The sequence below is a fragment of the Odocoileus virginianus genome, chromosome 3 (assembly GCF_023699985.2).
Source record: "Odocoileus virginianus isolate 20LAN1187 ecotype Illinois chromosome 3, Ovbor_1.2, whole genome shotgun sequence".
Taxonomy (NCBI): Eukaryota; Metazoa; Chordata; class Mammalia; order Artiodactyla; family Cervidae; genus Odocoileus; species Odocoileus virginianus.
Window position 1 is genome coordinate 25,460,130 of NC_069676.1, and position 25,152 is coordinate 25,485,281.

Consider the following 25,152-nt stretch of genomic DNA (forward strand, 5'->3'; position numbering starts at 1 on the left):
ACTGAGAGCTTAGTTTATATCAGGTACCAATCAAAGCACTTTAAACTTACTTCATTTAATTCTCAAAACACCTCAAAATCTTAATGTACACAAGAGAATTTGAGTAACTTACAAACTGTGGTACTTTTATCATGTGACAGAGCCAGGCTTTGAACTGAGGTCTGCTGAAAGCAGATCCGGCACTATTCAACCAGGTGGAGGCTGGGCTGATGGTTGAAAAGATAGTATAAATGAGTTGATGACTACCTGATAAAGATAGCCTTTCAGAAAAGCAGATGGAAATTGCCAAGCACTATTAAAATTTGTAACTAGGTGATAGATTTGGTCTTGTGTGATTTTTTCCCCCTACATTCTTGAGTATAGGGTTGCAGTTTCAATGGTGCCTTAAAACGTATGCAGTAAAACACAGCTGGTAACTAACTTTAACTATAATTATTGGCCTTTTACCAGTATTTAAAGATGCATTGCATGGATCAGTGCTTTGAACTTTGCTTTTTAGTTTTTATCAGCAGTGTACCATTACTTTCCTAAAGACCTTTTCTTCACCTTTATTTAGATCTTGCACTGGTCTATAATTACATGAAACTAAAAATTCTTTATGGATTGATTTCCATAAATTACAAATATGTCATGTGTTATGTTAGTAGACAAAAGGTCAGCAAACCAATTTGTTACACCAGGAGTGCATTTGCCAGAGCTTGGACAATGATCCATTTGTTGGAAGCCTTCTGATTTTAACTCTTAAGCCTGGATTTTGACTGAAACAAAAATTGTATATGAAATGGAATTTAAATTACTCTTACCCATAGTACTTAGAAAGTAACATACTTTGGATAGGCAGTTGTGAATTGGTCTTTGCTTGCAACACATCTATATTTAATTCAATATTCTGTGATAGAGAATAAATATATGGTATTTTATAGCATCCTAAATACATCAATTTCAAATTAATCCTGCTGTCAATATAAAACCTACTTTAATATATTAGTGTTATCTTAACAATAATGAACTATTACACATTATACAACTAGAAAATTAAGCCAAATTCTCCCAGTGCCTTAAGTGGTCCTTAATAATCAATTAAAATGAATTCCATAAAATAGGTTTTAAATGGCACAAATGAAATAATTAAATTTCTAAGGGAACTTATATTCTCTCTGTTAGCAGCTTGTTTGAACAATATTCATTAAGTGCTTTTGATATTTTTCTGTTCTGCAAATGTAAACTCAAAAACTTTTGGTCCTTTCTTTAAAGTTTTCTGTTTCTGTTTTGAAAACCACAATAACCCTTGTGTCTACAAATAACCTCACTTTTTCAATAATCCTGGAGTTGAAATGTTATAGATATCATTGACTTCCCATCTCCTTTGCTCTGTCACCCTACATTATGATGTTAAATTCTGTTTTATTTATTTTTTTGGCTATAGCACTGCTATCTTTTTCCTTCCTTTTGTGCCAGTCACTAACATCAGAGATCCATTTTATCTCATTTTGATGATTAACTGGTTTTTCCTGCCTTCAGTCCATAATACAAATGGACTGCATTGATATCAGTCCATATCAGTCCAATAGTATTGATATCAGATACTATTACTGAGACATTGGACTATTCATGACATGCCTTTCCTCAAATCATTCTACTGCCTGCAGGCTGGAGTCCCAAGCACCCTGGTATAAAATTCAGGGTTTAGGACATTCTTATCTTAGGCTACTGTATCACATTTCTCTTTCAGCTGTTGATTATTATGATTCTTAAATTTCTCATTACTCATCTCCCTCAAGTTATGCCTTGCTCATTTGTGGTTTTGCTTATTTCTGAAATTACCAGCTTCATTTTTGCCCATCAAAATCTTTTATAATTCAATTTAACTTTATCTCAAGTTTGTGCATAGAAGTTATGACATTACTTATAATGTTGCAAATAACTATCAGCTATTTGTGTACATTTATTACTGTTATTATAACTATATGTCCATTGTCTCAGTCATTCTTCACATTATCTGCATGGCATATGTATTATGCTCCTTACTTCAAATAAATGAAAGACTGAAGTTGACAGCTTAAAAAGCTTCCCGAGTTCAAGTGGCAAGCATTAAGAGAGGCCATCAGAGTTAAATCAACTGACTCTTCCCAACCCAAGGATCAAACCTGGGTCTCCTGCATTGCAGGCATATTCTTAAATATCTGAGTCACCAGAGAAGCCCTCTAAAGCCACAGGACCTTGATACTCAATGGCTTTCCATAGCTACTTCCATTACATTTATACATCACCCAGTACATATTTATATATACACATGCATACAATATTACTGCAGTAATATAGATGGTAGATGTAACTTTTGTGATGTTAGTTTAGACCACTTGATGAAAGTGATAGAGGAGAGAGAGAAAACTGACTTAAAACTCATCATTCAATAAACCAAGATCATGGCATTCGGTCCCATCACTTCATGGCAAACAGTTGGGAGAATAAGGGAAACAGTGACAGATTTATTTTCTTGGGCTCCAAAATCACTGCAGATGGTGACTGCAGCCATGAAATTAAGAGACACTTGCTCCTTGAAAGAAAAGCTATGACCAACCTAGACAGCATATTAAAAAGCAGAGACATTACTTTGCTGACAATGGTCTGCCTAGTCACAACTATGGTTTTTCCAGTAGTCATGTATGGATGTGAGAGTTGGACCATAAAGAAAGCTGAGTGCCAAAGAATTGATGCCTTTGAACTGTGGTGTTGGAGAAGACTCTTGATAGTCCCTTGGACTGCAAGATCCAACCAGTCCATCCTAAAGGAAATCGGTCCTGAATATTCATTGGAAGGACTGATGCTTAAGCTAAAACTCCAGTACTTTGGCTACCTGATGCAAAGAACTATCTCATTGGAAAAGACCCTGCTGCTTGGAAAGACTGAAGGCAGGAGGAAAAAGGGATGACAGAGGATGAAATGGTTGGATGGCATCACCAACTTGGTGACATGAGTTTGAACAAGCTCCGGGAGTTGGTGATGGACAGGGAGGCCTGGCATGCTGCAGTCCATGGGGTTGCAAAGAGTTGGACATGACTGAGCAACTGAACTGAAATTGTCTTAGATTTCTCAGAAATATTCTGTTCCTTAGCTAATTAATGGCATAATGAACAACTAGTATATTTTGTATGTTTCTTGAGTGACTTCTTGATGAAAGATGCCTGCTGTGCCTCACCCTGCATACAAAGGAGTGAATGCCTCTGAAACATGAGAGTGTTATCGCCAGCCTAAGAGTATTTAGTTTTTGAATATTTAATGGATTCTGCCTTTTGTGGTTGGACTTATAATCGGCAGTAGGTGTCTCAGAGTAAATTAAAGAGGCTGACGTTGGCATTGAAACAAAGCTTCTCTGGCGCTTTAAGAGTTTTGCTTTACTTTGAGCGACAACTAGGAATAACTTTGAGTAGTGCCCTGGCCACCCCGTGCTGGTATGTGTGGGTAGACAGCCGTGTGCTAAGTCAGAGCATCCAGGAATGCGGGGAAATCACAGGTGAAGCATTCAAGCTGTGAGGCAGCTTCAGTTGTCCCTTTGTTTCTCTTCCAGTTGAGAATCTTTTGTGTGCTTTTTTTTCCAGTCATTTTCCTCTCTGCACTCTACTTTGCTAATTAAAATTCTAATCACTATGACAGCTAGAGGTAGGAAAAAAAAATCATTCTTCCATGCTGGAGAAGGTAATTTCAAGGTGTTTTAGCTGCCAAAGGAACAAATGGAAATTAGACAAAGAACCTAGTTGTCTTAGGAGGACACATGAATTTTGTTTTTGCGTTCTACCTAAAAATATATGAAACTTTAGCAAAGACAACAGAATTCTTTTTGGCATTCTAATAATTCTAAATACATGAAAGTTAAACAATATGCTTTATCTTCCTACAGGTAAAGGTTTTCTGATTAAAAATAGTCTTTTGTACATTTGTTTGTGTCCAAAATGATTTACTGCTCTTGGGGTGAATTGAAGGACATCAAAGGTTTGACTTGGTCTCTGTGATATGTTGTTTCTGAAGGTGTTTCCTTTTAATCTTTGATGTTCTTATTTTCATTAGACATTTCAAAGACTAGATATTCATATTCAGAACAAAGGGAAATTTGTGGTATTATTTTTTCCTGATTTAAATATTTTTCTAACTTCTTTAATAAAATTGATATACTAAATGTTTAATGCCAACTGATCTAGAACGGTTAAATAAAATTGCATCCAATATGTACTTGAAAAATGAGTTTTCTACAAAGGTAGACTTCCTGAGAAACTTCCCTACTAAATTAGTAATTGGACTGTATTTCATATACGTCTACCAGGAATCCAGAAATAGTATAGGATTGGGAGAAGTTTACCAGATAATGTGCTGTCTAAATTGACTGACATTTAACTGATAGCTTAATTTTGCTAAATTGACTAGGTGCTTGTTAAAAATACACTGAATTGGTGGTCTGATCCAATGTTATTTAAATCTAATTGAATATATGTTTTAAAAAGAGATACTGTTAATCAACAAGCTAGTGCCCCATACTAGACATCCAGATACACGCATAAGTCTACACACACAACACAAGACCTCTAGAATTTTGTACTGTAAAAAGGTCATTTATTGTATGATATAATTTTCAAAGAGAGGGTACTACAGTAACTTATGTTTCAAATTTTTATAGCCTCCAGTCAAATGAGAATTTATTTATGATTTGTTTATTTTTATTCATTCACTCATTAATTTCATAACCAAAAATTAGTGAGAATAAAACTATGCTGATTAAATAAAGCTTATATTCAATAATGGTTATAGCTACTACTTTAAGGCCAAGTTCATTACTTTTATTTTATATACATGTATGTTTTCGAATCAAATATCTAGTATGATTCATTATTAAAGTAAATCTTCAAGGTGTTATTTTATTAATAAGCTAAACTATGGTTTTTGTTGTTATTATTCTTAAATGATTGGTTCACTAAGAATATCATTCAGTATGTAAGGATTTAATAACACACAGGTAACAAAGAGCTTGTAAGAACTCAGTGATTTGTGTGTTTCAACTCAAGAGGTTTATATTCATAGAAGTATTTGGAGTCCTACAGGACTCATATGTTGGGATGAAATATTAAAATCAACTGATTGTCTTTTTCTAACTTGTGACATTTTACACAATCATGAATATATGATTTACTGTTATTTCATTGTAAAATGCTCTTTGAAGATATGATGCCTTGAGGAAGACAGCCTAACAGAAATTTAATGGGTAGAAAGAGTATGGATACTAAGGCTGGTAGATTGAGAGAGTATGAAATTAATCCTCAGATTTCCCAAAGCAGAAATAAACATTGTATCTGTGAATATCCTGATATCTATTGGCAGTGCATTAGATGGCAATTTAACTTTACAACAGATTACTTGGGGATCAGATCTGATATCTATCAGTAGATAGCTGGGTTGTCGTGAGAAAAATCATGTAACTTCTTTATGCCTCAGTTTCCTCATTTATAAAAAAAATCAATAATACCATCTTTCAAATAGTATCTGTAAGCTATTTATAATTTTTCTAACACAGTTATGTATGAATACAAAGGATTAAGATACTTTTTAGCTACTTTGACTAAAAACCTGGATCACTTACAGATTTTCGCCAATAATTGTGATAAACTTTTATAACTGTTTCAGAATACAAATTTTAATGCTGAGTATTGAGAGAGACAAAGGTGAACAAGGTTGCATAACTAACCTCAAGAATCATGTAGTAGTAAGACAGCTATGCCCATGGATAATTTGGTAAATGAGACAGGTGCTGACAAGTAGCTGAGTAGGGACAGAAGTAACTTCTCTAGTATAAATGCAGATAATTGTATTATTTGTGTTATTGTTTGCCTGCTTTCACATCTATTCCAGTAGTTAATTTTAATATTACCTGGGAGTCTAACATGGTCATGCACCTTAAGTCATGTTAATGAACTTGCCTTCTCAACCTATAACCGCAGACAATTAGAGATGTTCCAACATGACTTCCGGTCCACAAGGGGTAAGGTAACATACAATTTTTTCTAAACCAGGTGTGTGCTGAGTCATTTCAGTCTTGTCCAACTCTGTGACCTTATGGGCTGTAGCCCACCACACCCCACTGTCCATGGAATTCTCCAGCAAGAATACTGGAATGGATTGCATTGCCCTTTTCCAGGAGATCTTCCCGACCCAGGGATTGAGGTTGAATCTCTTAAATCTCCTGCATTGTCAGATGGGTTCTTTACCACTAGCACCACTGAGAAACACCAAGCTGCCAAGATTTCCCTAAACCAGAGCACTTTGAGGGCAAAAGGGTAACCATTAATAATCATAGTAAAATAACAGTCAAAAGATATAAATCAGAACTTAGTTACCTTACCCAGAGGTCATCTTTTGGAGGTAATGATGGTAGCTTTCAATCTAGTTTCTGTCCATATCCTAGCTCAGCTCTAACTCCTATTCCTGGCATTTCTGCTGCCCTTTGGATTTGAACTTTGAGTTTAGTCAATCTGGACTCTGCCTTAAATGGTTTGCCTCTCCTAATTTCTGTGCTTCTTGAGGCACCATACTTTCTTGGGGAAGACTCTGTATTTCATTCCACTTATTATACCTGTCTCTTACCACCATCATATTTGGCCACTAAGACCTGCCAACTTCGTAATGCTATTCAGTAAAACAATATCCGAATATCAGATCTAGGACTGAAGAAAAGGCTGCATAAAAGCTCCAATTCATTAAGAATGGGAAGATAATTTACTTAAACATACAAAAATCTGATGGTAAAGGTTTATGTGTGTTAAGATTAGACATCCAATTTTGGCTATTATCAATTGTTGTTCAGTCACTCAGTCATGTCTGACTCTTTGAGACCCCATGGAGTGCAGTATGCCAGGCTTCTCTGTCCTTCACCATCTCTTGGAGCTTGCTCAAACTCAAGTCCATCGAGTCAATGATGCCATCCAACCATCTTGTCCTCTGTTGTCCCCTTTTCCTCCTGCTCTCAATCTTTCCCAGCATCAGGGTCTTTTCCAATGTGTTGGCTCTTCACATCAGGTGGCCAAAGTGTTGGAGCTATCTCATCTCTCTATTGAATAATTGATTGGTTGATCTGTTTATCCATCTATCTGTACATTGAGGGGGAAATGACCTCATGTAGTTGGTCATTATTTTTTTCTAATTTTCTTTTACAAACCCTTGTGTGGAGGTCTGACTTTCAATAGATCACAATGAAGGAGTTGTTCTGCTATGTACAAAACTGACCATTATTTTTATTATGTGTTTTCTCCCATATCTTCTCTCTCAATAGTCATGAATCAGTAACAGCTTTCTCTACACATCGTCCTCAGAAAAAACCACTGGTGTGGTTGAAAACAAATCAGTCATTGCTCTAGCTCAGCTTTAAATTCTTTCAGGAGAGTCTTTTTTTTTTTTTTTTCTTTTTAGTGTATCAGGGTAGAGAAACAAAAATAGTCTTGCAATCCATACTTTTCAGTCATAAGATTCAAAAATTTGAGAGAAACTTTCTACCTTCCAAAAGTAAGACATCAAAATCATCTTTGATATCAAAATCCAAAAAGTCTGCTGCACTAAGAACATAGCATTTAATGAGAATTAAACATACATGTAGTAGTAAAAAAGCAGTGGGTGACAGAGCACTTTATTATTTTTCCCTCTTAAAATGAGCACTTCTGTATCCTTCTTAAAATAAGAATTAGATGATATGTTAAGAGGAAAAGTAAGAGAGGAGAGCATCAGGATCAGACAAAGCAGAGAGCCTGTGAGAGGTCCCAACCCTACTTTTTCTTGGAGTGGATATCCTAGCAGGTGGTTGGGAAGGGAGTGATTTGAGAAAATGGGGTTAACTCCATAATGTTGGGACTCTGAGGCAGGAAGGTCTCAAGATCTGCTTCTTGACTATAACCCTATGAAGACTCAAACTTGTATAGCATCCAGCAACTCTATGGGAGTCTTTAGAAGAGTACAAATGGCCTTTGGAACAGGGGAGCCTGAGATGACCACTGAGTATTCTTTGATTCAGCAGAATTAAAAGAAAATAAGAAGGATCAAAAGGTGTCTCCAGAACAGTTGTCTGGAGACAGAATAATTATTTAAATGTCTTTTAGGTACTAGGTACCACCAGGCCCAACCCATGTCTCTAACAGTAACCTTGCAGTTTTCATGTGTCATGGTAACTTCCCCAGCTTTCCATGGCTTCCATCCTGAGATGCAGCCTATGCTGCCATTTCTATCTGAGCTCTGGGTCAAACAATAAAATATCAGTTCCTCAGATAGCCCAAAGAAAGGCCAGAATGTTGCAACCACGTTCCACATTTTCCCTTCTAGTCCGTGAGTAGGAACTTGGAATTGAACAGTTTTCTCCTGATCAGGTCACACCACTATGGGGAGGGAGTGAAGTAAGGACAAGCAAAAACATCATGAAATTTTCTATCATTTTGGTGTGGCTTTTTCTTGATTGGCTGTTTGCTTGGTTGCTACAAATCTTTAACAAGTTTCTAGAGTTTCCAGAAGGTAATTTTAGTCAGTGGGTGGTTTACATGTTTGCATGGTGGAGTGAGAACCTGGAATTTCCTAGTCTACCATCTTGTTATCATCACCTCACAAAAGATATTGTTAATCCATACTTTATCTATTGTCTAATAAACACTTGTGAGATGAGAATGAAGTCCTTTTTGGGTACCCAGAGATGCAGTGGGTTTACCAGTCACAATCTCTTCTTGATAAATACTGCAATAGAATTTTAATAATAACATAATTTCTGGGAAGAGAAATCAAAGAATAGTGTTAAAGTAAAAACACAGAAAACATATGGATATATTTTAAAAATATTGATAAGTAATGGGAAACATAATAATAATTTAGAATAAGAATCCAAAATAACTCTAGAGTGGTGGCTGATTGAAGAGGAGACTAGAACAACAGAGAAATGATGGCTTGCTACAGTCTAGTGTTGTTCAGAATGGAGGCTGTAGTTCATCCTAGGTAATGATAGCAAAATGGGATCTTATATCTGGTAGAAATAACATGACTGGATTAAGAGCACTGATCCTAAGTAAAGTCCTATAAGCTACAACCTGTAGAATATTAAAATAAATAATAATATACGATGTTGGAGAAGGCATAGTGAAATAGATAACCTTATAGACTTTAGCCCAAACACAAAGTAACCTGGTCCCTAAGGTCAGTCATTTGATATTCATTTAGGATTACCAAGTATATAGAAATAAATTCATGTCTGGTATGGGAAGAAAAAGAATGCAATAATTAAGTGGCAAGCTAAATCAACAAATAGATATGTGAATACAATTAAAATTCCTTAGATCAAGAAATTCCAAAATAAGGCTAACTCCAAAAATAGTATGCAAAGATTATCTGCCTACCTATTGATTCACCTGCCTAGCCACTTAGCTAATTTTATTATTTGTTTGACTTTATTCATGTGTTATCTTTATTCATGTGTCTTTTTGTTAGTTCATAATTATAATATAAGGGATTCTATGGAAAAAATGATTATTTACAGTCTTTTGGGAGGACAGGAACAGAGTTTTGGCATCATGAAATTCTCAGCTTTGGAACATTCCTTCCTCCGTTTCTTTTAACAGTCAGCAAGATAGGCTGACACAAGGGAAATGCCTGCCAAGGAATTTTAGAAGGAGGCAGTTTTTAATTAACAGGGGCCAGAGAAGGTGATAACCCCAAGGGGTAGTGAAGAGAAATTAACATGGAAAAGCAGTTCCACGCTTCTGTGGGTCCCCAAAGGCCAGCCGTATTAGTGGTGTCTGTTCTGATTGAACTTTTGCTGTGTCTTTTTATTGATTCACTTGTCAGAATCCGACAAAAGGACCGCTGTCCATCACTTGTTTGCTCAGAGTAGCAGGCTATGACTAGAAACCGCTTCCCTGTATAGCTGATTGCAGGGTGAAGGCTGTCATTTTGGTTATCATTTTACAGACATGATTAATGTTGCTGGGCTTTATGTAAGAAGTAAGTATGTGTACACACAGACAGCATAGCAGGCTTACTTACTCTGGATTGTTGAGCTCCTTTATTCTCTTAGTTCTCTTGCCTGTATTTTCTGAAAACTTCTTTAATTATTAAAATATTTTAAAATGCAATTTCAGGGATGATAATTACACTGACTGTTGCAGACATTTTTTTTTTTTTCCTCCTGCTATTTATGAAATCCTTGGCTTTGGAAGCATTTTAAAAGAACAATGTCCTGTGAATAAATATTTCAAATTTCTCCCCCAAAGATGAAAATGAATAGTAAACAAGGCATGTAAAGAGCCTGTGAAATCAGCTCATGTAGCAAAGAGGAGAAGGTGAAGGGATTTTCTTTTTTTTAAACTGCCTAAGAGGGTTCATTGAGCTGGCAAAGCTAGGGTGGGCCCTAGGAGAGCTTTTGTATTGTTAGCCCAGTGGGAATAGAAACATTCTTCAAAGTATTTTAATAACATTTTAAATGCTGTGTGCATCTTTCTGCTTCTATGAGAACCAAGCTTACTCTAGGATTCTATGTAAGTTTACCAGTTTCAAAATATGTGTTTCCTAAAACAAGGGCTGACTTCCCATACTTTTGAAGAGGTGATCATAATTATTTTTTCTAAATTCAAATAATATTATTTATTTTTTATTTACTTGAAACATAGTATTTATTAAGAACACTTTAAAAGAAAATAGTAAGGTCATCAGGAACCTGGTCATGATATATTCCATAGAGCTATTTTCTTTTTCTCTTTTTTTTAAGGAGTTTTGGACCCACTTATAAAGAAATGACTCACCCAGAGTTACATATCACTCACATCTGAAGTTAATAAGTGTCTAGATCATGTAACCCTTAGCTACACTTAGCAATTTAGCACTTGAAGTATGGCTAGTCTAAATTGAGATGTACCGTAAATATGAAGTACACTGTGGATTCTATAGATGTATTATAAAAAATAAGACTGTGAAATATCTCATTAATAACTTTTTATTTTGATTATATATTGATATAATTTCTTTGATATATTGTGTTAAATATATTATTAAAGTTAATTTACCTTTTATAAAACTTTGAAATTATAACTACTAGAAAATTTAAAATTACATATGCATCTCACATTATCTTTCTATTGTGCAGTATTATTTTGCATGCTAAGTTCCTTCAGTTATTCTCAGCAATAGTAGTTACTATTTTCTTTGACACAGTCTGTATCTGGCACTTGATATGTGTTATCTCATTTAACCTCATAATGACCATTGAGATAAAAGTAATTGTAAATTCTGTATAGGCAAGAAGAGTAAGTTACTTAAGATTACACAACTACGTAAACTATTTCACTCTTCTTTCAATAATTATTTTTGACTGCCTACATAGTATTATGTGTAAGACTTGGTATTATGCATGGTCAATGCCCTATAATTTGTCTTTGATGTGAACTAGTATAGCTCTGGATAGATTTAGAAGGATTGAAACTCAAAGTGTTAGTCGCTCAGTCATGTCTGACTCTTTGTGACCCCATGGACTATAGCCTGCCAGGTTCCTCTGTCCATGGGATTCTCCAGGCAAGAAGATTGGAGTGGGTTGCCATTCCCTTCTCCAAGGGATCTTCCTGACCCAGGGATTAAACCTTGATCTCCCACATTGCAGGCAGATTTTTTGCCATTTGAGCTATCAGGGAAGCCCATAGAAGGTTGAAGAGTGCCAAATTAATTTTTGCAAGCTCTATTTAATTAGATATATTAAGTTAAAACATTAAAGTGTTCATGGAAATCCCCATTTTCCATGGTAGGAAAGGGTTTAGCAACATCTTGGATTTGTAAAAATGTTGAAGAGAAGACATTACATGAAAGAGATTGACAAATAGTGCTGAATTTAGAACAAACTCTGATGTTAAAGAAGAAGGAAATGGCATCCCACTCCAGTGTTCTTGCCTGGAAAATCCCATGGACTTAGTAGCCTGGTGGGCTACAATCCATGGGGTCGCAGAATCAGACACAACTAAGAGACTTCACCTGATGGCAAATGTAAGGTTTAAGACCTATATATCTTGGTTTGCAGAAAATCAGCAGTTGTAGATCTAGACAATTCATATTTTCTACAGAGCTGGAAGTACTTTGTGGCATACAATATATTGCTCAGCAATGTCAAGTTAAGAGAAAAATCAGAATTGAGAAAGAAGGTAGAGAGAGAATAGAGAGACTGAGGGAATGAGAGAGGTAAATGAATGAAGAATAGTTGTTTAATGTTCGTCTTATACCACCTGTGGGCACTGACAACTCTTCCTTTAACAATAAAATTTTTTGGAAAAAACTACTTATTCCTGGTCTAAGACATTTCTGATCAAAGATGTAAAGGTAAAGGAGGTAGAGGAATAGACAGAAAATGCTTTTTTCTTTTTAATTGACTTGCTACAGACAATAAGGCATGGACACAGGATGAAGGAGAAACATGAGAAACTACCCTGAGATACATGAACACTCTTGAAATTTAAGATATAGTTTCTTATATAAATTTCATGAGCATCTGGACAATAGAAAAAGTACTCAAGAAGATGAAACAACCAGATTCATTTATATATTGAAATACAGAATTTCACAAACAGAAAAATGGTTCCATCTTTAAACTGTATTCTGCAGAAAATAGCTGTTGTGAAATTACTATTTTGTGTGCATTTTTATGTTCTATGCATATTTATAGAAATCATTCAGGAAAAACTATACTTTTTCTTAATTAGGTGGCCAAAATAATTTTCTTTAAAATAAACTATTGATATTTAGAGGGTATTAAAATTACATATTTTTTAGAACTTACATTCAATATATTGTTCACTTTTTAATTAAAATTTCAAAAATACTGATAGTATTGATGCTGTTTATTTAACTTCTACTAATATACAAAGCAGTCATATGTCCATTTCGTTTGGTTTTCACACAAATGATGGTGGAAATCATTTCATTTTTTAAAACTGCTAAAGTTCTCAGTCATGTTAAGTAATATTTCCAAGTATAAGGCCAATAATGGGTGAGCAAGGATTTAAAGCAAAATTCAAGTGAAACTTATACTCATTTTCTTCCCTCACTGTTCATCAATGAGAATTATAATTAGAGTTAACTTTGAAGCCCTAAAATATGGGGTTTGTTTGCAGTTTGCATTGATTCTCATCTTGTTTCTTCCTAAATCTGTTAAAGACTTGAATACCTAACTAGGCTTACAAAGAAAAAAAACCTCAGTATCATTTTCTATTACTTCCTCTTATATTTACATGAATTCTTTTTAGTCTTCTCTTTTCCACATCCCCATCCCCTTCTCCTGTTATTATTAACTGCCTTTGTTTAAGTTCTTTGCAAATTGCTTTTAGTATCCTTCATGGTTCTTGTTCCCAGAATCTTCCCTCTTTAATCTGTCATCCATATTGCCACCATAGCTATTTTTCTAAAATACACATTTGATTGTATTATTTCATTTCTTTAAAATCTTAGGAAGATGTAATTTGTTTCCTTAGCTTTTAAGTTCAAACTCTTTGGGAAGGTATTCAGTGCCTCAACCTGTCTTTTTGGAGTAAGCTCCCACTTTGCCTACATTAGCCAACTATTTCCAGGCATACTGAAACTATGCAATAACTTCTCCATGTGCCATTGGGAATTAAACATCTGAATCCTGCCAGTGGAGTTCCATTTCACCACATGTGTGTGGTCACAGCCAGAGATGAATTCATACCAGATCCCTGAGGCCTGAAGGCTTTGTACCCTCTGGTTGTTACTTGATGATTCCGATCCACACTGCCAGATCTTTGTAAACCCCAAGTTTTACCTGATAGATTCCAGAAAAAGTGCCTGGAGGGACTTTCGCCTTTTCCATCTCCAAATAAAATCTGAAACCACTTCCTTCTGGAAAATGTGAACCTGGTACTGATGTTTCTTTTTTAATTTTTTCTGTATTGTCCTCATTTAGGTCAAAACCATAGATGTTGAGAAAACATTTGTTATTTCTGAAAACAAATACTAGAAAAAGTATTGACAGATGATATTTTAATTGCTTTGGCCTCTCACGTGATTAAACAATCATGAAACTTCTATTTAACAATGACTTGAGGTACTTTGTATTCTTGCCTCAGAGTGGAGCAGTTTCTAGCTATTAATGCTGTGATTGATTTTTCCATATCAGATACAATGTCACGGTCTATTGTTTCCATAGCAAGCATACAGCATCTGCCTTCAAATTCAGACTATGATCCTGCACTAGCCAGTAATACTTCATATGACCACATCCTTCCATTACAAGTATGACTGGATTAATATTGATTTTGTTCCCCCTTGTCCAAGACTGAAGGTCTGTCTTTATAGCAATAATTTACCAAGGTGGCATGTAAGGATGCGCTTACTTCTCCTTATGTTCATGGTAAAGATTATTGCTTTGTCTCAAATCAGTTTCTGCTATTTTTAACCCATAAATAGTTTGAAAAGGGTTACATGCTTTGCAGCTCTAGCCATTTATGCTGCCATATGTTTATAATAACATCTTGGAGCTTTCAGAAAGCTTTGAGGTTTTATTATATATGAAACTTTAGAAAAACTTTAGAAAACTTTAGAAAAACTTCTGCCGTGAAGCTGGCAAAAATATGTATCACCATAATTGGAATAGAGTATGATTCAGCTAAATTTAATGTTATGGAATTGGTGACACTCACTGTAGAATTAAAAAATGAGTGTCACCTATTTTATAACATTAAGTTCTGTTACCTTTAAGACAAACATTTAAGCAGGTTACAGTCCATGGGTCTACAAAAGAGTCAGACATGACTTAGTAACTAAATAACAACAACAAATAGTATAGTATATAAGGTCAAATTAGGTAAACTCAAGGAATAATGTAATTACATTTAATATTTATAGTGCTTACTTTACTGTTAGAAGAATGTAAAAGGAAAATCATCAGAAACTAAAATAATTTCTATAAGCTTCAAGGAGAAGTAAAACTTTGTGTTTTGAAGTACGGGTATGTTTCAGTTCAGTTCAGTTCAGTCGCTCAGTTGTGTCTGACTCTTTGTAACCCCATGGACTGCAGCCCACCAGGCATCCCTGTCCATCAACAACTCCTGGAACTTGCTCAAACTCATGTCCATTGAGTTGGTGATGCCATCCAACCATCTCATCCTCTGTTGTCCCCTTTTCTTTCTGCCTTCAATCTTTCCCAGCATCAGGATCTTTTCTAATGGGTCAGTTATTCACATCAAGAGGCCAAAGTACTGGAGTTTCAGCTTCAGCATCAGTCCTTCCAATGAATATTCAGGACCGATTTCCTTTAGGATGGATTTGTTGGATCTCCTCGCAGTCCAAGGGACTCTCAAGAGTCTTCTCCAACACCATAGTTCAAAAGCATCAATTCTTTGGCGCTCAGCTTTCTTTATAGTCCAACTCTCACATCCATACCTGACTACTGGAGAAACCATAGCTTTGACTAAACGGACCTTTGTTGGCAAAATAATGTCTCTGCTTTTTAATATGCTCTCTAGGTTGGTCATAACTTTTCTTCCAAGGAGTAAGCATCTTTTAATTTCATGGCTGCAGTCACCATCTGCAGTGATTTTGGAGACCAGAAAAATAAAGTCAGCCACTGTTTCCACTGTTTCCCCATCTATTTGCCATGAAGTGATGGGACTGGATGCCATGATCTTAGTTTTCTGAATGTTGAGTTTTAAGGCAATGTTTTTACTCTCCTCTTTCACTTCCATCAAGAGGCTCTTTAGTTCTTTGCTTCCTGCCGTAAGGGTGGTGTCATCTGCATATCTGAGGTTATTGATACTTCTCCTGGCAATCTTGATTCCAGCTTGTGCTTCGTCCAGCCCAGCATTTCTCATGATGTATTCTGCATATAAGTTAAATAAGCGGGGTGACAATATACAGCCTTGATGTACTCCTTTCCCTATTTGCAACCAGTCTGTTGGTCCATGTCCAGTTCTAACTGCTGCTTCCTGACCTGCATACAGTAAGTTTAATATAAGTTTTAGTATAGCAATAAAGGAGAGTGAGGGCATCCTAGGCAAGGAAATGCTCTTGGGCAAAGCTGTCAAGATAGGGATAGGTGTACATTGGGGCTTTGGTGGAGGGAAATTTTGTAGATTGTGTTTGGACAAACCACTAAGCCACCAGGGAAGCCTGGGGTTGGCCAAAATGTTCATTCAGGTTTTTCTGTAAGATCTTATGGAAAAACCCAAACAGACTTTTTGGCTGACTCAGTATATCCACCCAGGATATGGTAAGCTCCTAAATAGTGTGTGTATATATATATATATATATATATGGAAAATCAATATTAGTTATACCTGAATTTGTATTATCATCCCTATTTTTCATGGAGTATATTTCTAAAAAATACAATGATAGGCCCAAGGAACAGGAAGATTTTAATTGTTAATATTTTGCCAAATATCCCTAATTCCTATTCCTACCATCAGCCCATTGTTGGTGAGTATTTCCCCCAAGGGATGGGTGAATAGGAATAAAAGATATTTTGAATAAAGACATGATTTTATAAATTGGTCAAAGAAAGCTAAGGGAATGTCTTGTCCATTCCCATAGTCCCCTCATCCTCCACCACATTTTCTAATTTCTTTGAGAAGTAGAGGCAAAGTTTCCTACTTAGAGTGAGGCTGGAAGAGATGCTATAGGGATTTGAGGAGGATGGAGCCACTGTGAAGAGAGGAGGACAGTTGAATATGGAAACTATGGAGGAAATTGGCAACGTTAATACCCCATTTGATATCAAAGGTCATGAAATTGTGCTCATGTTAACCTACCTGATCATGTGATCTTTTTTCTAGAAACCTTTTTTATCGGAGCAGAGAATGTAGCCAAAAAAGTTCATCCAGGTTGAGATTTTGTTGTGTCAGCATAGCTGAGGGGATGGGAGCTGAGGTGGTAGAACTGTTGGACTATGGGATTCAGCCTAGAAAAGAAAAGGGAGACTCTCAGAAGTGAGTAAATAGATTTAGAAAAAAAATTTTTTAATCTAAACTTAGATTTAGAGCATTTACTGGCTGGCATTTTCCACTAATTATACTGTTTTCACTAGAGATATCTATAGCATACTGCATTATTGTTTACATACTTGCCTTTATTTATAAAACTGTACCTTTAGAAACATCCATACCAAATTGTAAATAATCAATTTACTAAATGACTTTTGGATCCCTTGGCAAATCAGTACTTGAATTACCCCTTTGTCATTTCTAGCCATTTGGTCATGATATGCAGACATAGTGATTTGTGTAGGCACAGCAACATTGCAGTTGAAGATTGGCGAACTTGCCAGAAAAATGCTTGTTATACCCATACAACTAAAGCTAAATAATTGTATTATAGAATTCAGAATAATGGAGATTTTATTCCTCTAATAAATTTATATGATCAGATTTTTATAGATATCTTTGAGAGTGATCAGCAAGCACTGTTTATAAATTGCCATAACAAAACTTTCTTCTGATCAAATGTAGTTCATAATCTCCGGTGTCCCGTGAGCTCCTTGAATTTTCATGTGAGGCAAAATTATTTGAGGTTACACATTATTTTGCTTAAATATATACAGTTTATATGAGCTATTTTTGTCCAAGGTCTGCCTGATGACATTTTTTAAAAGTTAAAAACTATTAGGATTTATAGTTTTTTTAAAATAGTTTTTATAGTTTTTAAAACTATAGTTTTAAAATAAAATATAAATATACTTTTATAAAAAATAAAAATATAGTTTTAAAACATAGTTTTTTAAAACTTAAAAACTATTAGGACAATATAACTCACTATGATATATTTAAGCTTGATTTCTTGCTCATATGTGGCATCAATTCACATTTTTATGAATTATCCAGCTGAGTACATAATCAGAACTGTGAGATTAAATTCATGTTTTTCTCTCTCAAGAAATAAATTCTTTTATATTCTTTACTCACCCCTTTGTGAAAAAATCCAATTTCTCTAACTCATATATCTGAGAACTTAAGATAAATTAACTAATATTTTATTGATTCTTGGAAAATAATGTTTAAAAAATTTAGTGGGTTTGTCTCTGGAGGTGATGTATAGTTAGTTCATTGAGAAGGGTGTGAAATATACTTTTAAATATCCTTGAGGAGAGATTTGTTTTCAAAATGCCTTCCTTTTTTAAAAAATAAAAATACACATCAATCAATTGATTATCTATGTACTGCCTAGAGTTCTGCAAGGGTTAGGGAGCATAGTGATATCCATGACAGATGTGATCCTTTTCTTATCTGTGGTTATAGTCTAGGTGGAACAAGGTGATATTAAGATGGGATTGAATGTTGCTAAATCATATTCTCTGCGAGGTCATGGATAACTCTGCCAGTTGAGAAGGAAAATTCATACCAGGGATATGTATTTATCCTTGGCCTGTCTCAGGTGGAAGGGGTTCATTCTAAACCATTCGCCTTCAGGTGTCTAGATGTTGTTCTCAAGGGATGAAACCATACCAAGGACTCAGTGTTGGTCTTTACTGCCCGCACGTGAGACATTCAGCAGTGGCTAAATCACACACATCAGCACAGATGAAAGGTGCCTGTGCTTGAGAGAATGTGCAGAGCCTTCTTTCCTGCCAATATGATTATTCTCTTCAAGAGCCTCTTGTACTAAGACCGAGGTGGCCAAGGTCAAAGGCTGGCTGATATCCACTGGACAAGTTATCTGTTTTACAGAAGTGACTTTTGATAGATGCTTTCTAGTGGAAATTGACATAAAACACAAATATCTGCAAACTTAGATTCCACTCACATAGATCCACCCATATTCTTCTTCCCAGTACTCTTGTCTTTAACTTTTGAATCTTGTTCATTTCAGGCCTCCTAACCAAGCCTTTGAGTCTATCTATATCTTTATCTCAGATATTTCTCCCTCCATGCCAAGTCAGTGAACCGGGTGTATTGCTTAAGTTCTGTCTACTGGGAAGATTTACTTTCTTCTTTTTCAGGGACTGCCTTGAATGGGGTTAGAGTGTGGCAACTGTCCATTTTTAGGTTGCATAAACATATTGGCTGACCAATGCGTGAAAATGAAAGTTGCTCAGTTGTGTCCAACTCTTTGCAACCCCATGGACTATACAGTCCATGGAATTTTCCAAGCCAGAATACTGAAGTGGCTAGCCTTTCCCTGCTCCATGGGATCTTCCCAACCCAGGGATTGAACCCAGCTCTAGCACGTTGCAGGCAGATTCAAAAGCAGGACCAATGTATAACCAGTGATAAAATTTTTCTTCTTCCTCCATCAGTGAGTCAAACTTTAAATCTTTGAGGGTGGTGATAATTTCTCCCATCAACTTCAAATGCAATATCACTTTTCTAATATACTGTGTTGGCCATATAGAAGCAAGAGCAGTTTCATAGTGTCTCTTAACTCAAAGTTTAAGAAGTCAATGTGAAGACTCTTCCAGCTTCCAGATATACCTATTAGTTTTGCACTCAGGGTAGACCTATAGACCCTCTGTACTTACTTGAGATGGAGTTGCACTAGAATCCCATTTTATAATAATAGAAGGCCATAATGAGATTTGGAGTCTCCTAATATCAGTGTTAGTTCAGACTCTGTGTCTAATAGCTCTCAAAAAATCTTGGTATTCCCATTTTACCAAGGTACACTTGGTCTGGTAAATGGCCACAAGCCCTGTTTGAAAGGATGGGTATCGGAACTAAATATGTTTGCTATTGTTGCATGTGGGTCTTTTTTTTTCCTTTGAAGTATCTGGTTTCCTGTTCAATTGATGGGATCTGGGTTTGAGAACTTAACTCAATGTGATTTTCTCCATGTAATTACTGACATGAGCATTCAGCTTGCCCTTTCTTATTGTTTTTATAACATATAAGTAAAGCAGCACTCTTGTTAGAGCCCTGTGTCTCTTTATCCTGGAAGCACAATTGTCTATTAGCCATTGCCACAGGTCCCTTACAGGTTAAGACCTTCTAGTTGCCATTTTGGCTTTGCCAAAATATTATTATGATATTAATAAACATAATTATTACAGTAAAATATGGATACATACCTTCAGTTGGCTTATGCTATCTCTTTTTTTTTATTAACATTAGACATGTAATGTTAATATGTGCATACATCCTGAAGAGGCAAGCATCGTTTTATAAAGAATTTGATTCAGGTGAGAATTCTGCAAAATTTCCAAGCAATGGGGCACATGTTTCTCCATTATCAAGAGAGAAGGGGCCACCTTTACCAGCCCAGAGGGTTTGGGGGAATTGAAAGATTCCATGTTCTTAAATGCATCCACTTATACATCTCCAACTCTAGTCTCGGAATCTCAATCCTTTCATATTAGGGCCCTATCTTTATGCAGAAGCTGTGATGTAAGCACCCTTTTTAGTTCCACAACTCTCAAAATCAAATCTGATTTCTGGTTTTTGGCAGGATCTGCTCTCTTATTGTAGTAAATAAAAGTCTCCTTAAATGCTGTCACTGACAACTGTTAGCTTTTATACTGTAACCCAAGTCCATAGTTGCCTGACCTGTGTCTATTCTATTCTTCCATTAGAGTATCTGTCTCAATTAAGAAAAGCCAACTAACTCCATATCACCAGAGATCAGACTGTAGAGCTACTGAATACATCAATGTAACCCTTATTTATACCCTATCCACACTACCACAGAGGTTTTGATGGTTAGCAGATGGCAGGATGTCCTGTCATTCTACTTAATATTAGCATTGCCCTGGCTTGCAATTGGGCTTAAGATCCATCATTAAGTTAAGAGCCCCTAGAAACTGAAGGAACTTCCCTGTCGCTCAGATGGTAAAGAATCTGCCTGCAATGCAGGAGACCTAGATTCCATCCCTGGGTCGGGAAAATCCTCTGGAGAAGGGCATGGCAACCCACTCCAGTATTCTTGCCTGGAGAATCCCCATGGACAGAGGAGCCTGGTGGGCTACAGTCCAAGGGATTGCAAAGAGTCAGACATGACTGAGTGACTAACACTGCTACTACTAGAAACTGGGGCTTTCCAGGTGGCGCCAGTGATAAAGAATCTGCCTGCCAATGCAGAAGACGTAAGAGACGTGAGGTCAGTCCCTGGTTGGGAAGATCCCTGAAGTAAGATACGGCAATCTGTTCCAGTATTCTTGCCTGGAAAATTCCATGGACAGAGGAGACTAGTGGGCTACAGTTCATGAGGGCTGCAAAGTGTTGGACATGATTGAACGACTGAGCGCCATTCCACAGAAACTGACCTTGATCCAAGGAGTTGAGGGAAAGCAATTTATGCAGGAGGAGATATTAGACTCCAGCAGTGAAAGGATAGAAAATTGAGAGATGGAGCCAATCAGAGAGTTACTAGGCATGCTATCACTGTGCCCAATTGAGGCTCAGTTAATCCTACCCTAGGCATGAGGGAGATGAGATATTTATGCACCAACCCTTGCAGTCACTAAATAAGGGTTGCTGTTACGAATGATAATGCCAACTTCCCAGTACTGTCTTCCTACTCACATGCAGGTTAAGCAAGCTTTTGCAGCCAGAAAATCCCATCAGGCAGAGTCCTTGGGGCCTCCCATGAGATTTGATTGATTTCTATGGGAACAGAAAGGAATTGGTGTAGGCATAGGACACTGACATTGTGTGCTACAAGCAAGGATACTGGTGAAGCAAGGACCCTGAGGAGTTGAAATAGAAAAGTCAGAATACAGATACATGCATTGTCTTTTCATGGGTCAGTCATTCCTTATATTGTTAACAAAAGTTAAACAGGACAGTCTTTATGCAAACACAAATAAATTTATAGGTTTGATATCAGGTCATCAACTGCTATCTCTGTTTTCTACTGGGAATATATTTATACAATATGCTCATGGCATGTGAAGTTAAAATATATAAGATTTTAGGAGATTGGAATATTTTTTAAAGCTGCTACAGAGGAGGGAAAGAGCTAACAGAAATAATAGAAACAAAACTGAATTGCTGGGCAGTTTCACACACCAAATTGAGAATAGTCCCCATCATTATACTTTTTCTCTGCAAGCATTAATACATCAAGCTGGTTCAGGCTTTGAATATAAACATGCTGTCGGGCCTTTTATAAGTGGGTTGAAGACAGCCCACAGAAACAAAATGTTGCCAAAGGAATGGATTCTAATCCAATATAATCCAAATTCAGCTGAAAAAAATGTAGGAACACCTACATGGAACCTAATAGAATTAAGATAAAAGTTTTCAGTGCAGCCATGTATCTGGTGTGTTGGGCACACTTAAGAGCCACAACTGTGTCACAAATAACATTAAAATGATGTTACTGTGATTACCATGAATAGGAATTTTGCTGGAACAAATGTGAACAATTCAAAAACAAAAAGGTAAAACATTCTTTCGCATGCGTGGTCAGTCACTGAGTTATGTTCAGCTCTTGTGACCCTGTGGACTGTAGTCTGCCAGGTTCCTCTGTCAATGGGATTTTCCGGCAATAATACTGGAGTGTGTTGCCATTTCCTCCTCCAGGGGATCTTCCTGACTCGGGAATCAAACCCTCATTTCCTGCGTCTCCTTCATTGGCAGGCAGATTCATTATCACCGAGCTACCTGGGAACCCTAATACATATTCTTTAGGGATGACTAAAAATCCTTCAAGGATTTAGCATAACACAGCAAAAACAAATCAAAATGAATTGTGTATCTCAAAATGATTATAAATACTGAAATCAGCTTGATTCTCTTTAAATTTGTATGTGCATATATATTTCTCAAAAATTTAACACATTCATTAGTTACGCTAGAGTGGATAGAGGGACAAATGAGAGGGTTTCATTGTGCTTTTGTTGTGCTAGTAGTAAAGAAAAACTGTTAGTCACTTCGTCGTGTCCAACTCTTTGTGACTCAATGGACTGTGGCCTGCCAGGCTTCTCTGTCTATGGAGTTTTCCATGCAAGAATACTGGACTGGGTAGCCGTTCCCTTCTTCAGGGAATCTTCCTAACTTATGGACCAACCTGGGTCTCCCACATTCCAGCCAAATTCTTTTTCATCTGACCCACCGGAGAAGTGCCGCTTGCCAATGCAGGAGAAGTAGGAGATGTGGGCTTGATCCCTGGGTCGAGAAGATCCCTTGGAGGAGGGCATTGCAGCCCACTCCAGTATTCTTGCCTGGATAATCTCATGGACAGAGCAGCCCAGCGAGCTACTGTCCATAGGGTTGCAAAGAGCTGGACATGACCAAAGTAACTTAGCATGCACGCATGTACATATGTCATTTCATCAGTATCTGGGATCAAAAAGCCTGAGGCACAACTGGAAGGAGTAAATACAATCTGAAATTGTGGACATAGAAACACATGAAAGTATCTTGAAATTGGTAACTGAGCAAGGTTTGAGATGAGAGGCCAAAGAAATGATCATAAATAAGGTATCATCTAGTATTGGACTGCTGAATCAGAGAGGCAGTCAAAAGTCAGAGGACTCAACAGTGACAATTCAAGGCAAGTCAACGGGTTAAGCCAGGGGAGCCAACAGGTAGGCTCTAGGGAATATTGTGAGAGGGAAGAGGAAAAATCTTGGAAAAGGGCCAGATGGGAAATATGAAAACAGGACCTGTCTAGGAAGTGAAGGGTAAAAGAATAAGCATCACATGAATGGATAGTTGGGTGTCAAGAACACTGTCAAGGTTTTTCCATAGACCTTGACGATGAAGCCAAGATCTGCTTCAGCTGGAGACTGCAGACATAGTCCTTGCTGAATTGGGAGATTGTCCAAGTCTCAGGAGGGTCATTGCATACTGGTGAGAGCCGAGAACTGAGTGTATGGGAGGATCTAGAAATGTGAAGAAGTAGAAAATAACAGGTCTTTACAGGTGAAATACGATGGGTGAAAATAGAGTTTTCTGAGTTTAAGATGCATTAATAAGAATTGAACTTCAACCAATCCAGATTTGGAAACAAAGAGAAGAAGCAGAGGCACTGTTTAGGGGATTTCAGTAGGAAGCTCTATAGCCACATCAGAGGCAACATTAAATCATGGAAATCTTCAATAACAACTTTAAGATCAGTGCCAGATCTAAGAGAATAACCTCTATGCAATATTGAATAATAAAGAAGGATTACTTATCATTTTAATCCCCAGGGAATATACAGTCTGGAAACTAGACATCAGGTTACAAATAAACCAGATGTTACAGTAAGGGAGGTTTCCTTGAAATGAACTCTCTGAAGCCAAAGTTCTCAATCCAGAGTCTGCAGTCCTTCAAGGTGTTTGTAGAAGGAATTCAGGTGGTCAATGAATTTGACCTAACTTTTACTAATTTCCTGACTGGAATGTACTGTTTCCTTCAATCATGAATATGGGCGATAAGTAGTAGTAATAAGTAGTAGTAGTAATAAGATCAAATCTATAAACATTTGAAATCATAGATATTTTAAAATCCCATTAGATTTGCTGCAGACCTCAAAATATCTTTAATATTAATCCATACTTCAAAACTGCAGTGGTTTTCTTTGACCCATTACTGGATCACATATAGAAATTAATATAGAAATACATATGACTATATCACAAAGATGCTTTTGTGCAAAATTTGATAACAATATTTTAATATATGTTTCATCTTATGTTTTATATGTTATTTTATGCATTTAAAAATATTTTGAGAAGTCTAGTGCCTTCACAGATTTCTATCAGTTTTCCAGAGCTGACATAACAAAGTATTATAAACTGAGTAGCATAAACAATAGAAGTTTATTGTCTCACAGTTCTGGAGGCTAGAAATCAGAGATCAAGATGTTGTCGCTGTTGGCTTCTTCTGAGTACTATAAGGAAGAATCTGTTCCATGACTCTTTCTTAGTCTCTAGTGGTTTTCTGGCAATATTTGGCATTCCTTAGCATCTAGATAAATCATTCCTATCTGCCTTCATCCTCACATGTCCTCCTCCTTGTGTATATGTCTGTTTCCATATTTGCCCATTTTTCATAAGGACTACAGTCACTATTGGATTAAGGATCGCCCTAATGAACTCACCTTTAATTGATTGCCTCAGTTAAGATAAATAAGGTCACATTTTGACATATAAGTTTAGGACTACAACATATATTTTAGGGTGGACATAATTCAACCCGTAACACTTCCAAAGGGTCTATTCAGTTCAGTCGCTCAGTCGTG